Genomic DNA, 14,633 nt, shown 5'->3' with positions numbered 1-14,633 from the left:
TATAGAAGCACTAGTAACAAAGCTAGTTGTTCCAGCTCCATAGCACGTAGCTTTCCTTGCAGAGCTAGGTCCTTACCTTCTAGTTCCAGGTCCAGGTTAACCAGTTGAACCAGTCTATCAGTAGCACCTGTACCAGGCTTAGAACCACCATTATTACGTATAGAATATCCAACAGTAGAGTTGTTTATAGCACCAGCATAAGTAAATCCAGTAGATGCTCCAGTAGAACCCACTGATCCGGTTGATCCAAATTTGAACCTTTACCTTGAGTCAGTTGATCCAGTTGATGAAGTCGTTGGTTAAGTAGCAGTTTAAGCACCACCTATAGAAGCACCCGTAGCTCGTGAGTCAGATGCTTGTGATCAGGATGAAGAACCGGGTGTTCCAGATTGATAGTTATATGCACTAGAAGCAAAGGTAGTAGTAATTAACCCAGTACCAAAGCTCGTCATAGTAGCTTATCCAGATTTAGTCCCTTTCACCTAGTATACAGAAGGGAATCAATGGTCCCCGCAGAATTCTTGATACCCAGCCTATTAGCAGTGCAAGCTACGAGGATGCCTGAAGAAGAGTCGACACAGAACCACCTGGATGAGTTAATGGCATTAGAGGAGCACAAATTCCTGGCAAGGCATCACCAAGAAGTTGAGAAGTCGCGGTACAAGGTGTGCATGATCGCCACATTAGGATCAAATAGTTTGAAAAAGGTGACTCAAATAAATTATTATTCAGGCAACTTTCCTGGGGCATTTAAGGACCTTTCTGGCCACCCTGGGTTTACTTTCCTTCCCTATACCTATTATTATATATGTAATTATGTGGTATGTAAGAGGGTAACTTATTGAGTGGTTCATGAAGAACCATTTCATAATCGATCATATTCTGTAATTGTCAAACTTATGACAGGCTTCCCTTGTTCTTCTTCCCTTGCTGGCTGAGGAAGCTGTTTGTTTGCAATTCTTGTTGGCCTACTGGACTACCATCATTCAAGCTTGCTTCGAGCTTCCCTGCCAAACTACCTTACCAATCGAATTCATTCGCATAAGAACAAGATGCATTTTGAACTCCCTTTTCTTGATGGAATACACGATAATCACCACTAGCTATAATTGCTTCTTGCTTTTATTCCCTTTCTTCCATACCAGACTACTCTAATGAATTAGCTTCTTAATACCCCCTTTTTTCCCCCTTTAGGGTAATGAGAAAAAATAAAAGGGAGAGAGAAAAAAGATACCCCCGACCCCTCGAAGAGGTACAAGGGACCTGGGCATCTCCCCAGAGTGAGAGTTATTTTTATCGTTTGATTTTTGAGGTTGATTGAGTCTTTTCATTTTTTAGGTCGAGTGAGTCTTTTCATTTTTGTGGTCGAGTGAGTCTTTTAATTTTTTAGGTCGAGTGAGTCTTTTAATTTTATGTTGGTAGAGTCTTAGCTAGCCGGTGCACACAAGTAGGGATTTCCTTAGAGGTTAGGCTTTGAAACTCCAAGAGGGGAGCAGGTGTATCTATACGTCGTTGGGTAGGTGTCCACTATGCATGTATCTTGTTTCCCAGAGTGCCTGGCTTTAGACTTGTATCACATTCCTCAAGATCCAGGTCTGCCAGTATTTCTTGTTAGGGAACTGTAAGCAGAGCCAGAATCCCATATTTGGTTTCCTGTTTGCTTAGCCAGTTTCCTTTGGACGCTCCAGGTCTCTACGAAGCCTCGCGATGTGGTCTTAGCCAGAATGTCATACTCGACATCCTGTTTGACTAGCCATCTCCTCTAGGATGTTAAATTCCTCACTTCATCTTGATGTTACCGCGCACGATTGTGAATTGGCCTTAGGGCTCAACGAGACCAACCCACCCTGAAAATCCCAATGGTGGTCAGACCACTGCAAGGCTGGATCCCAAAGGATCGTAAGATTGTATATATCTTTGGAGTGATGGCTCACCCCCGGAAAATCCAAAAGCCTGAGGCCCTGACAGCATTTGGTGGTTGAGGATGAATCTTACACTTTGTGAATTCGATTGAGTTCTACTCCCCTCATGTGAAGCTAAATTTGTGGTTGAGTTCTACTCCCACTCATGAAGCTTATAGTTGAGTTCTACTCCCACTCATGTGAAGCTGAATTTGTGCTTGAGACAAAATCATTCCAATCTTGTTAAGAAGGGGTTTGGTTTTCACCCATCTAGGTATAGGAGTACTCTGTTAAGGCCACTGGCATGCCATCCACGAGTAAGGAAAGGTGTGGTGGCCTCATCTACAGGATATAATTCTTACTATACTCTGACTCCTCATACCCAATAGTAGGACGTGGCATCTCCATCTCCATCTGTGTTATTAGGAAAACTAGTGTCTATGCAGAGCTGCTAGTCCCACTAAGGCTGGTAGCTACCTTAGAAACAAACAAACTAAAACTACTTTCGTTTTCCTTTATGAGAAATAGATAAGAGGGGAATAAGGAGACCAACCTCTGTCTTGCGCTTGGTTCCTCGCTTGATTCCTCTCCCTTCTGATAGATCCTTGCCACTCGCTTCCTCATCTACCCAGCTTCAAAGAGCACCTGTAGAATCAAAGGAGAATAACACTATCCAAGAACATAGATCTATTATCATAAACAATATAGGACCAGATATATATTGACCACACAAATGCGTATAACATCAATCATACAAGAATGTGGAGGAAAACTTGAATAGCTTTATTGATAATCAAGAAAGAGCAAAGAGGATTACAACCAATTGTTCTGACCCAGCATCATCCTCTCAGCAAGAAAGCCCTTCTTCACCTCATGAAAAGCTTAGATCACCAAACACTATGATATTGCACCAAGAAACCAGTAGCACTTCCTTACAAGATACAAAATTCCAGCCTCTGGATCTCTGGGATGAGGGATCCATATATAGATGTTTGCAAGGGGGGTGAGTCAGCTTTTGAGATTTGATTAGTGTCCTCTCTCTAATAGTTCTTGATTCCACTTGGAGATTGATGATCTCTTACTCATCCCTGGGCGAATGCATAGAGGCAAGTGTCACAGGAGAAGTTTCTAGAAGATTCCATGATCCTCCACCCTGCAGATTGACCCTGCCATTTGTCCACTCTCGCCCATCGCACCCCATAGAAGAGATTTTCAAGATGCATCACACCTCCTGTGTGTATTTAGGTGGGATGTAGCGCACTTTGACCATGGAGCAGGTGAGATGGTCCAGTTTTGACCAGTTCTGAGTAGTTTTTCATGGAGAACTTCTGGGAGAAGATGTAATCAGTTGACCTTGTTCTTTTAGAGGTTGGAACAATACTTTTATGGAATTAAGAGCCCTTGGATTATGGACATTTATGATTGGGGTTCTAGTGCCCAAAAATGTCTATAAGAGTTGCCCCCTAAAGCACGAGGTCGTTAATCTATTGATGTCAGGTGAAATGCTTTATCATGAGGATCTGAAGTTCTTTCAAGCTGGAAGGCGACCTGTAATAAGATACAATACAATACATTATATTCATAATATTTTCATGATCTAGCTGAGGCCGACATTCCCATGCTCAACTTTATAAATTCATTTTCATGTACATAAGACAGATAATTGTCTGAGTGTAGACTGATGATTCTGGTAGAGCCATCATCCCTTAGGTTGGATTATTATCTGTGCAATAATGATGTACATTTGATGTCTTTATTTTCCTGAATATATATCGGAGCACGGATGGATGAAACTAGATCAGGGGTCTTCAATCTCGTTCGATCTTCACTCAAAGTACAAGTTGATCCATGTGAGAGATGTTCTGGAGTAGAACATGGAAAGACATCGCCTGATTACCAGCCAATGATGTAAGTTGTTAACAGGTGCGAGAGGAATCACCGATAATGATGATGACCCTCAAGGTACTACAGTACAATTCAAGTGGTGTGAATAAGGGACTTGGCGTCGAACACCACGCAAAATATTTCGGTCGAAGGCCATTGATGTAAACTTGTCGCTGGAAGTGAGAAACTTGCCATTGAGGCATGCAAGCTTCAAAGTACTGAAAGGGTTGTTCCTAGATCGACTTCTTGGATAATGAGCTGATGTCGACAAGAAGCGATCCGTCATAGGAGGGCCTTAATGAATCCCACATAATGACACGAAACGGAGCAAATGATTTTAATGGAGGTGAAAATGATCTGGTGATATAAGGTTCACGGTGCAGTCATGAAAGAACGGAGCGTAAATGTATTGCAGTGGGTGAGACACAGGTGAATTCTCTAAGCGACATCTCTTGAACATATCGGCAACACTGACATGATGGATCGGTAGCATTAACCCCAACTATGGATGGTGTGACGGAACCATGGTGATGTGACCAGTGAATGGAACAACCCAACCCGACTCGAATGCAGAGTGAATGTGTCATGTTCAAGAGCGACTTGCTACCGATAAAGTTTCTTCAAGTTTTCTTCCCAATTTTTCCCCAGTCATTGTTGACTAGTACCTCTTTATTTTTGTCAAGATTGAGAAGGATAACATATTCTTGTTCTATAATTTTCCCTTCGAGCAAACCCATCGCTATGTTTTAACGAGCCTAGTGATAGTGAAACTCGTTCTTATCTGTATGGAAAAGTTTGTCGCTATTCAGTTTTAACGAGTTTAACGACAAGGATAACTCAGTCCTTTTCAATTTTAGAGAGTCTGAAAAAGGGATGTAAAGGAAACTCCAATAATCATTTTTAGTCATATAATCCCTTGAGTCAGAAAAAGTATAACACAATACAAAAGGGATGAAGTTTCAGTACTTTTAACGAGCCAAACAAGAAAAGCGCTCGGTCTTTTTGTGTAATAATCCCTCAAGTCCAAAAAGATTAAAATCTAAAGGAGGGATAGCACTTCCGGTCCCTTTAATGAGCTGGAGAGGCCAATGGCTCGGCAATCCTTTCATACTTTATGAGTCAGTTGAAAATAGCTTAAAGGAGACTCATTTTTTGAGGAACGAGTGATAAATTCAAGTAGCAGCTGATTCCAGGTAAGGTTTGGAATTTTCCAATCACGGCAGTGTCACAAGGATGGCTAACAGGATCACTCTTCGCAGTTGTTCCTCAAACAGGGTAAACAATCAAATCAAGGTGAATGATCGGCCAATACAGAGTGGAGGTGATGATGAGAACACGACCAAGGCTTCAAAGGCTGATGATAATACATTCATGATGGTTATTTACCGGAAATTGGTTCATTTTTTAATGAGCTTAAACTTTGGGGAACATTTGCTCATTGCTTATGTTTATTTTTTAACGAGATTGAATTCCGCGTTAAAACTGCTCGATATAATGGTCATTGATTGTCTTGATTTTACCATTGAAAACTTTGTTCTTTCAAAGGTTGTACTGCCTGCTATATTGCTTCATCAAACTAGTTAGAAACGAACAATACATGTTTGAAAAATGAGTTAAAACACTAATATTTTACTTGAATTACGTGAAAAGTAATTTAAAAGTGCTTTTTACCTCTCATTTTACCATTTCATTTGAACTTTGGTTTGTTGGAGCTTTGGAGGTGCTTTCCCCCTTTGATTTTCACTAGCTGATTCCGAGAGATTTTGTGGACGATTCTCAACGCCGTCTGGACCAGGTAGGAGCTAAACCTGAGATCTTTAATTTCATCCTTTCCTTTTTGCATTCTGAGCATGTTTTCTGGTTTTTCTGAGCCTCTGGGGTTTAAAAAACTCACCCTGGCTCCATTGCACCTCTTCTACATCGAAATGTGCGATGCATGCTGGCTTAGCCATTGGCCAGTCAGCATGCATCCCACCTAGAACACTGTTGGGGGTGCGATGGGCGCAAAGAGGGCCATTTATGCACAGTTTTTCATGGAAATTTTTGCATGTTTTTCACCAAATCAAGATCTTGACTCTTCTCTTGTTTGTTTCAGAGATTCATTGGAGAAAAATGCCTGTTACATGGCGAGAATGTGAGCATGAAGAAGAGGACATGCTTCCTTTACATGATCCGGTTACGGTAAATGCACTGCAGAACTGTGGCCTGTTCAATTTTTTCCGCATCTCTTGCATGAGGCAACAAATCAACCTGTTGCAATATTTTCTCGATGCATGGGATCCTACCACCCAGGTGTTCCAGATTAGGGGAAAATCTATCCCCTTGACTGTCGTGGACATCTATTTTTTGACCGGCTTATCGAGGCGGGTGCCCCTATCTCATTATCAAGTTCAGCCCATGGCGATGAATCTGTGAGATTACATTCGTAGGTATTGTAGAGAGGGATCTCATCCGAGCAAGGACGGCTAGATCATTATCGGAGATGTCACTTACAGGTCCCTGAGGACCATTTTGTTCACTTTTGCTAGATTGGCTGGTAGTGCAGCAGTTCACGTGGCCAACAGGTCTTATATACAGTACGCCTTGGAATGCCTTGAACCAAAGGTGTTCAACTGGTGTGATGCAGTACTCTCTGTGATGAAAGAACAACTAACCAAGGTGAAAAATGGAAGATTGAAGAACTTTGGATATGGTTCTATCTTGATAGCTTTCGCCTTGGAAAAGATCCTGCTGATGCAGCTGTAGTATGTTTCACTTGGTTTACCTCCACCGACTGAGCCACGGATGCAGAGATGGGTCGAACTTATGGCCAAACATGCTGTTCAGTCCCAGATTTCCTTCTTTGGTACCTTTTTCGAGTGGTTCAACTCTCAGGAGATGGTTTTTCCCAAGTATCCATATGCCGGTATGGATTTTCGGGGTGATCCGGATTTGGTACTGCTGCTGCTCGCGAGCATTGGGGTGTCATCGGTAAATTCTCTGACCATATCTCTGTTTATCATTTCTCTTTATAATGTTCTTGTGCTTTCTTCTATCATGACTAATCAAAACTCATGTGCTCATGCAGATGTTGGACCAGCTCGACCATAGTACGCCTGAGAGTGCCAGCTGCTGCTCCAGCAGGAGACGGTGCGGGAAGGGCTTTCCTTCACGACCTTGATGCAGTCGAGACTCTTTCAGCATTGCAGGATTAGGTCAAAGGCCTTACTCTTGGTATTCCGGGCGTGAGGACCGACGAGCTGCCCCTGAGGTTGCAGCGACATACTACCGGTGTGTCGAGTCGGTGGACTAGGCTTTTACGCATGATTGCACAGGCAGTGACTTGTTATCACCAGCATCATTAGACTAGGGTGCCCCCTAGCATTTTGAGTTTTGGGTCATTTGACCAATTTTGTCTTGGTTACAGAACATTATGTGTAAACCATAAACAATTGCATATATATATATATATATATATTATTTTCGGAGATTTATTTCGGTTAAGTTACATGATCCTGATGCAAATGTTGATGAAATGCTTTTTTTATAAATGTTGCAAATGTGTGATGGTATCAGAGAGAAGTTCTATCAACGCGCTATATTCAGCAATATTATTTGTTGACCGACCAATACATACCCCTCTGAAACTTACTAACTCGCTGCTTGGATCAAAAATGGCCCAGGCCGCAGAAGATAGATTTTGTGAATTACGACTCGCTCCGTCGACATATCCAACGAAAGATTCCAATAGGTTCGACATCTGTGACAAATGTAAAAAGTGGATTACTTGACCAAAACAATTACTCTTACTGAAAACAAAAATGTAACAAAAGCATATGGTTACCACACTGAATCATGCGTAGTAACGCTTAAGGTACAACCCATTACGGGGTTGCGCCAGTGGAATCCCATCATAATCCATTAACTCGTAGGCTCCTTTTGCTAATACACGCTTAACAATATAGGGGCCCATCCATAAAGACTTGAACTTACCTGCTCCCAATTTATCGGATTCCTGGTCATAAAGCAAGACCAAGTCACCTTCTGAGAAGACACAGGGTTTGACATTCTTGTCGAACTATGCCTTGACTCGTTTCTTATGGGCTTCATTAGCCAAAGCGGCATCACGACGGGTTTAACCCAATTGGATTAGTTCCAAGAAACGAGCCTCCTCTTCTGAAGTTCCAGGGAGGAGGTCGTCTGCGAGTTTGAGGGACGAGATTTCACACTGAACTGGTAAGATTGCTTCTAGGCCATAAACCAGTTAAAAAGGTGTGAACCCGGTTGCATTCCTTACCGACGTTCGGTATGCCCACAAGGCTAAGTACAGGATTAGGTGCCAACTCCTTTTGTGGACTCCAATAATCCTTTGCAGCATCCGCTTCAGGACTTTGTTGATTGCTTCAACTTGTCCATTGGCATGCGGGTAATATGGAGTAGAGCTGTCATGGGACAAACCTAATTTGGCAGCCAATTCAACCATCATGTGATTGCAAAAATGTGATCCATGATCTGTGACTATAGACTGTGGAACGCCGAATCTAGCGACTACATGATTGAAAAAGAAAAGGGCAGTTGTTTCACCAGTGTTATCTAATGTAGGCATCGCCTCGACCCATTTGGTAAAATAGTCCACCGTGACTATGATATACCCATGCCCCCCCGTCGAGGTGGGGTTACATGTCATGAAATCAATGCCCCATTTGGCAAATGGCACAACAACAACTATCAGTTGCAGAGGTGCGGGTGGTTTTCTGTTTTTGCTATCGAAAATTTGACATGCATGGCAACTTCTGACTACGGTTATGCAATCTTTGAACATTGTTGCCCAGAAGTATCCTGCTCGTAAAAAGTTTTGCGTTGTAGTGTAACCAGATTGATGCCTCCCCACACTCACCTGAATGGCAATCATTGAGGACTTTTTCGGCCTTCTCGTGGGTGAGGCACCTCCTCAAAACTGTATCGACACCACGACAGTAAAGTGTATCACCGACGATCATGTAGTCTTTTGATTGGTATCGAATACATTTTTGTTCCGAGTGAGAGGTATTAGACCTATAGTTTTGGGTTTGGAGATAGATGATTATATCTCCATACCACAGATTGCTTGAAGATATCAGAAACAAAGATTCAACCACGATGGTTTCTTCGAATGTTTCATCTTGGCGACGATGGGAGATCGTATAGTAATTCTGCGAAAACCATGGATTTCTTTGATTTGGATTTTACGAATTCCAGATCAAACTCTTGGAGAATTGCTATCCATTTTGAATATTTCCCCCCCAGCAACTGTCGCGACAATATATAAGTCATGGGTTGCAATCTGACGAAATGGGAATACTTGCCATAGGAATACTTGCTTTCTGTATCATTTAAGTTCCTACTCAAATAATATATAGGATGTTCAATTCCATTGTCTTCTTGAACTAAAACCATTGCGATGGTTGTATCCGCTGCAGCCAGATACAGGTTAAAGTCTTTTTGATAATCAGGAGCGTACATTAATGATGCTTTCATTAGGGATTCTTTTAAAGCATCAAAGGAAGCTTGCGCGACCTGATCCCAGACGAAGGGTACCTCCTTTTTCAATAGACATGTATAACCTTTAGCAAGTTCGGCATAATTTGGAATAAAAATCCTTAGAAAGCTTGCTTTCCATTGGAGTTTCTGAATCTGAAGCAAATTTGAAGGTGGAGGAAAATTTATGATTTTCCAAGCCAAGCAAACGACCCGAACTGACACAGAACACACATTTATGTGGATTGAGTCGTATCTTGTAGTGTCGACAACGTAGAAATATCGCTTTCAAATGCTGCAGATGATCGGTCCGCTTTTGCGAATGAGCCGGAAGGTCATCGAGATATGGTTGAACGATTTTTTTGATGTCATTGAAGGCATAATTCATTGCCTTCTGAAATGTTTCCCCTGCGTTCTTTAAACCAACCAGTAATTAGCGATATGAAAATGTGCCCCACGGAAAAATAAATGCAGTCTTTGACTGGTCTTGTGGGCGGATATTTATTTGATTATACCCGGAGAATCCATCCATAAATGAAAAGATTTCACATCCGGCGCATTCATCAATTATTTGATCAATAAAGGGTGTAGGGTAGTTGTCTTTCAGACAAGCTTGATTTACATCCCTATAATCGACGCACACTCTAATTGTTCCTTGCTTTTTCATCACGGGAACAATGTTCGATACGCAATCGGTTAGAGTAACTAGGTAAATAAAACTAGCATGGAGAAGTTTCTCAACTTCTGCCTTGATAGCAGTGGCTTTCTTGGGGTGCACGTGACGTAGCCGTTGTCGTACCGGTTTGACCTCTGGATACATCTTGATTTCATGTTCAACTATACTCTAGTCAATGCCTAGCATTTCATCGTATGACCAAGCAAAGATATCTTTGAATTCGCAAAAAAGAGCATTATATATTTCAAGTTCTGAAGGAGAACAACATTTTCCAACATAAATATTTTCTACAACATCCATTTTGGTCGAGATATTTATGGCGATAGTCTCATTAATATTGGACAAGTTTCGCTTGGAATCCACTGTGTTTACAGTATTTGATAGGAAATCAAAAACTGAAGGATGATGAAGGTCATCAAGAGTATCTTCTTGGCAATCCGGAAGATGGGAACGATGGTGGTAATCTTCCCATGGCGCCCCTTCAATTATCATTGACTAAATAATTCCTTCGTTGGTGTAAGGCACTTGCGACCAAGGATCTGAAGGGGTGCCATATTCCTTAGACCTATCTATCCAAACGCTTGATGAGCGTTGATTCGGGCCTGCCTCCCATGTCGAAAACATTGATTGCTACAATATTTCTATTGGGCTTGGAGGCAATACCTGCGGATGATCCATGTTAATATCGTTTTCTGAGATCTTTTGAATTGAAGATATCATATTGCAGGTTCCTATCGTTGCCACTTCCGCCAGATTGGTTGGTGGCGGGAGGGCAAAAGTCCCCATTAATATAGGGTCTTTTAGTAGGCCTACTCCGATATTTTGAAGCGAATGGGGCTTCCATGGATCATCGGAATGCTTCCCATAACTTGGGAACTGTTGGGGAGAAATGTTTGTTGGTCAACGATTGTGATTCCTCCTTGAAAAGGAAATGCAATCTTCCTAAAGTAGGTCGACACAACCGCAGCCATAGCATATATCCATGGTCTTCCCAGTAGGATGTTGTAATTGAGTTGGGTGATAGGTTGGGATAGTAGGCTCCCATGCTATGAGGTGGCCTCTGGGGACGGGACTGGAACCCAGCCCATGAATGGGTGTCTCCAACCAAAAATGACTATTGAATCGTCGTTGATTGAGAGGCCAGATGAGAAATGTATCGACTGACCTAATTAAGAGGCTTTGGAACGTTGCTAAAGCCCATTTCAAGAAGGTTAGAGCTGATGGAAGTTGACTTTCACTCTACTTTTAGTACCACATGATTGTGGCTTAGAGGGGCTTGCTCATCAACCCAACTCAATGCCTACAGTATGAGTGGTCCCAACCTAAAATCAGACCAGCTCGTTCTGACTAAGAAGTTAGGAACCCGGAACTGGCTTGCCTCGCTCAACGACTTCCACCAGCCCGTAGTACCTGAGGCGAGTGGGTCAAAGGGGCCAGCACGTGGATCCCAATCCACAAAGTGGATTGTCGATCTTAAATTTAAGATGGGCAGTTAGGGAAGATGGAAGCTGACTTGCCTAGGCTAAGTAGGTTCCACTGTTCAGGTGGGCCCCTAGGGGAGGCAGGCTTCTCACTTGCATAGCTGTAGGTAGTAGCAGTAGCTATTCTCACTTCAATAGGGCAGTAGAGCTACAAAGATAGAGCTACATAGAGCTAACCAAAAGCAAGAGGTAACACAGTGCACAATAGGCAAAGCAGTGCATGCAGTTCAATAGGTAGTATATAATAGTAGTAGCTTTTCTCATGCATAGAATGAGTAGGGCGCTTTTTAACAATATAGAGTTGACTAAAGAGTAAGACCTAAGGATAAATCTAACCTCATCTAAGGAGTAGGCATCACAAAAGTAACAAAAGTAGTGCACTAAAATAAATGCAGTAGTAGTAGTGCACTTAAATCGATGCAGTAGCAGTGGTAGGGCATGCACTGTGTTTTTTTGTTTCTTTCATAGCGGTAGTAGGAAACAGTAGCACCTCCAAGAGTACACCTGAGGATAGAGCTAACTAAGCATAGAGTAGAATCTAAGAGCCTATGGGGTCTCGTGGAGCGAGGAAAACTTTGTAAGTGGAGTAGGAACGACTGGTTCTCAGTAGGCATTGCGCTCACCAATAGTTCCACTTCATTCCTTTCATCTTCTAGTTCAAAGGATAGGTCACAGATCAACCCCCAAAAGAGGTTTGTCAAATCTCCTCAAAAGGAAGGTGAACTCTGAGCCCACGTGGGATACATGACTGATACTGAGCGTTGTAGCAGCAAGTAGGTTAGCCAAGCAGTAGCTTCTTACGGGACAACTAAGTGCGCTAAAACCAAACCGAAGGTTGGATAGTGACTTCCTATGCTAGTAGACACTACTTTCCCCTGACTGGAGGATCCCGAATGAAGCCGCTTGGCAAGACACATGAAAAAGTAGCGAGATCTTGCTCTGTCATATTGTCTGAATTTAATTCTTTTTGGAAATTCATTCATTCCAAGCTTCATTCTTTCACTAGAACAAGTTCTCCTCTAAGATCTTTGAGAGTTCTTCTTTCTCTTCCAAGAGATGAGAGGATCACCCAGAAACAAAAAATAGCCCGGTAAGCAGCCCTACTAGGTATTTCCTTTGTCAGTCTAGGTTGTCTCCCCCTTAGGGGCGCTGTTACGTGGTGAAATTGCTAAGGTTCAATTCCTTTCGTGGTATAGCTTGGAAGTATGAAGGTGTTTGCGCGATGACGAAATGCAGCTTAGTCATGAGGTGTCTAAATCACGTGGTAAGCGCGAGGACATGGTGATTTGGAAACCGGAGAAAGACTTGGTTGGACTGTGATGTAATGATGGGATTAGTCCTATCCTAGTGTCCTAAGGCCCGCTTCATGCTCCCTTTGATTCGAATTATGGATCTAATTGATATAGTCAATCCCAGCTTCGTTCAATGCCAGGCGTAATGAGTATAATACAGGGACCTCAAAATAGATTCTTTTTACTCTATGAACTTTTAGGTGTATGAAGTGTCATATTTTACTTTTGGAGCGATAGAAGAGACTCTATTTGAGTCAATCTATGCCCGATCAAGGCGGACCTACGTCAAAGTAACCTTTTGAATAACTTTGGGGTTGCTTCCAAAGGGTAAAATATTGGAGCACACGGAGCCATATTAGTATCTTACAGGAAAGAGGGGAATGGCAGACTAACCGATCTTTCCATCATTAATGAAAGAACCCAATGCGAGAAAATGCATGTTGGGTTCTTGGAACAGTTCAAATTATTTTGATAATAAGAACTTTGATCTGTTCTACTGAGAAGGTCTACGGTTCGAGCCCGTATATCCCTATAGATTCCACTAAATGATACTACTTATATATATCCCCTCATAGTTTGTCCCTATGACTTGGCATTGAAAAGTCTTTCAGATCATATCAATCTCATGCCCTTATCGAGATCGTTGGATGGGAGTATTGGACTAGAGCAGGCATATTAGTATTTTGGATCGATCGAGATTGATCTGATCCCAGATGATCAAACCTATAAAATCTTTTTATTTTATTTTTTTATCACTAGTTCTTCAAAAATTCAAGAGTTCTCTCGAATATCATATGTTCCAAACAATCCATAGAGCAGTCAAAGTATCAATCAGACATGTGACTTTTAGCTCCATCCAAACGCAACGCATTCCGTTGGGGTGAGGTGTGAGCGATGGAAGATATATTTCTATTACTTTTATGTATTTCATGCTTGGCACGGTTAATCATTTCAATGGATATCTATATCTTATTGACCTTTCAGTTCTTATTCATTGAGAGGGGGAGGATATCACCTGAAGGAATTTATTATTCTTATTCCTGGAAGGGATATCACCTGGAAGTTCTATATTCTATGGATGTGGGTAAAAGCCTTTCACTTGATCTATGTCTTTTCCTTGAGATAGCTACACCTTGATCTTGCTCTGCTTGTTCGTGTGCCATAGATTGGGTTAGACCCTATTGATTGGACACTATTGATCGATGGTACGAGATGATAGAAGCAGTCCTGGTTATTGATTCATTCATTCCAGAGCTATTGAGGGTGGGTTAGACCATTTCATGGTTCACACAACTTGCTTCATTCGATTGCTTGGGGTTCTGGTTCACACAGCATGGTTCCTACTACTGTTGTCCTTACTTATTCCTCTAGTGATGGGGCTACTGTTTGACTTGACTCTCTAATGGATTAATAAAAAACAGGCATGGGGTCAACTGAGTTAACTAGGTATGGATCTGCTTTTGTTTCATTGGTTGATACAGTGGTTGCCTACATGACTTATTTAATATGGTTCATTGAGCCTGAGCCCTGCAACTGAATCTAAGCTTGGCACTGGAAATCCATGCCTTTGCTTCTTGATCAGAAAAAAGGGGAATTGCTAAATCTACACCCGTAACCGAATCTACAACATGGTATCTTTGCTGGTGATGCTTAACTTGTTACTGTAGCTGTCGTAGCTTCTGTTGTTGGTATTTATGTTCCCTCCACCACTTTTCTCTACATATGACTCTGCCTTTGCTGGTCATTTGATTCTGATGGGTTGTACATCTATGGATCCTGCATGTGCATTGGATCACCAGATAAGGCTAGCAGGTGGTAGGTAAGGTTGGTGGATTTCTGGCTGCGGTAGTGGTAGTGATGGAGGGATTAGGGACTCCAGGGTCTGGCTTGCCAGGTAGTTAGG

Source organism: Pinus tabuliformis, chromosome 3_1 (assembly GCF_031772625.1).
Source record: "Pinus tabuliformis cultivar Carrire ecotype Pingquan chromosome 3_1, CPIR1, whole genome shotgun sequence".
Taxonomy (NCBI): domain Eukaryota; kingdom Viridiplantae; phylum Streptophyta; class Pinopsida; order Pinales; family Pinaceae; genus Pinus; species Pinus tabuliformis.
This window is presented reverse-complemented; position numbering follows the sequence as displayed.